The sequence below is a fragment of the Penaeus vannamei genome, unplaced genomic scaffold, assembly GCF_042767895.1.
Source record: "Penaeus vannamei isolate JL-2024 unplaced genomic scaffold, ASM4276789v1 unanchor567, whole genome shotgun sequence".
NCBI classification, from domain to species: Eukaryota; Metazoa; Arthropoda; class Malacostraca; order Decapoda; family Penaeidae; genus Penaeus; species Penaeus vannamei.
In genome coordinates this window covers 22,501-25,000 of record NW_027213571.1, presented here as the reverse complement: position 1 = coordinate 25,000, position 2,500 = coordinate 22,501, and positions in this window count along the sequence as shown.

The window sequence follows — 2,500 nt, the reverse complement described above, 5'->3', positions numbered from 1 at the left end:
TGTGAAGACAACAATAATACAGTAGTCTGAAAGACACAAATAACAACAATATACATCAATTAAAGAATGGTTATGGCTGGGGAATGAGGTGGGGGAGTGAGGTGAGTGTAGTCACAGTGACTTCAATGTGCGTCTTCGTTGTGAGTTAAAACAGTTATTAATAGTGAGAAATTTTGTAATATAGAATCAGTAGTTAAAAGGCAACTTATATGTAAGGTGTGGGTGGGTTTAGGGAGGGTGAATAGTTAAACTGGCACTGAAGAGCTACACTTACTCTTAAAAGTAGCGAGAGAGTATCGGTGGTGTAGGGTCAAAGCGTGATTTCATGGCTTGTGCTGACAAAAGTTCACAAAGACAGTGAGGTTGGTGAGTCGGTTGGCGAGAGTGGGTTGGGGAATTCATCTTCAACGACTTTGTTGGGAGCATAGCACAGGCGTAAGTTGTCAGCATGACGTAGTGTGGTAGACATGGTGTGGGTGTCGTAGATCTTGTTAGCGATGGTTGGCGTTAAGGCGAGGAGGCACTTTGGCAGGAGCTTCTTTCAGGAACGTTCGGCGTTGTGAGGTACGTCCACCGCTAAGCCACCATATGTGAAGAAGTTGGGGGCGTATGGTGGTGGTGAATTAAAGGGGACTTTCTTGAGGAGTTTATTGAGGAGGTAAAGGTGTGATCCCCGAGAGTGACCCCACGCCCCGAGTGCCGAGGCAAGGAGAGTAACCTCCTGCCCTGTGACTGCTCTGCTAGTTCTTGGTCTGTCTCTGGTGCTCTCTCTTCTCTGCCTGACGAGACATCCTTATATTCAGTGACTCCTTGTCCTGCTGGCGGAGGCGCCTCATACTACATTCTTTGGGTGTCCTTTCTTCCGGGCGTGACGAAGGGCTTGGTCGCTGGAAGAGAAAGTCTTGGGCTGGCAAGGAAGGTGTGAACAGCTTCCGTTTCGACCTTGGGAGGACGGAGTGTATTGTTGACATTGCAACACCCATCCAGTAGAGCATATTGTTAACAGGGACAACACAGTGTTGCCAAGGGGAGTTCTCGCCTTTCATAGTTATGATGATTTGCTATCATTAATAATAATGAAAATAATAATAGTAATAAATGATAACAGTAATTATAAAACCGATATCGATAAAATTAATTATAATGATGATGATAATAATAGGAGAAAAAATGATAATAACTATAACAATAACAATGATATTTATAATGATGGTAATAATAATAATAATGATAATAAAAACGACAATGATGATAATAGCAATGATAACGATAATGATGAAAATAGTAATAACACATATATACATAATTATATATATATGGAGGTGGCAGAGCTGGCTGACTGTGCAGCCGCAAGGTCCAAGGGTCGAGCCCGCCCGCCCCTCTCAGTCGAGTCGGCTGACGTCAGCATGTTGGGGTCAAAGTCGGGCGGAAACGAACCGGCCAGCCTGCCGCTTCATCCCGTGGCTGAGTAAGCATCCACATGGATATCGGATCAACTTAGACTTTGATATGTATATTTGTATATTATTGATTTTATTACATTTGATATTAGATATGTTCTTATTACCATTATATATATATATATATATATATATATATATATATGTATATATATATATATATTTATGTACAAAAATGCATGAATCTATCTGTAAATATATATATATATATATATATATATATATATATATATATATATATATATATATATTCATGTACAAAAATGCATAAATCTATCTGTCAATATATATATATATATATATATATATATATATATATATGTATATATATATATATAGTATATATGTGTGTGTGAGTATAGATATATGTATATATATATATATATATATATATATATATATATATATATATATATATATATATATATAAACATCCACAAAACTCATATAACCACACATACATACATATATGTATATATATATATATATATATATATATATATATATATATATATATATAAAATGTAGAGGTTATAAATAAAGTAAATGTAGGCAGCGACCATAGAATGGTGAGAGGTGAAATTAAAATACATCTCAGAAGGGAAAGGAACAAACTAATGTGTAAACCACAGCCAAACTTGGCTAACTTGAGGATCAGAGCAACAGAATTTAGCCTAAACATCCAAAACAGATATTCACTCCTCCGCGACGAAGATCTCAACATCGACCAAATCAATAAACAGTTCAATGACATAATAACAGAAGCTGCACTTGAAGTAGGCGGCAAGAACGACAATCGAAGCTCCAGCAAGCTCTCGGTAGAAACTAAACAGATTATGCAAAAACGTAGAGACATGAAAGTATCGTCAAATAGGGACGAGATAGAATTGGTTGAACTAACAAAGACCATAAATAAAAAGAAGAGGGAAGATGTACGGAAATTCAATACTCAAATAATAAATGAAGCAGTGACTTCAGGTACCAGCATGAAAGCAGCTAAAAGAACACTAGGAATAGGGAGAAATCAAATGTATGCAATT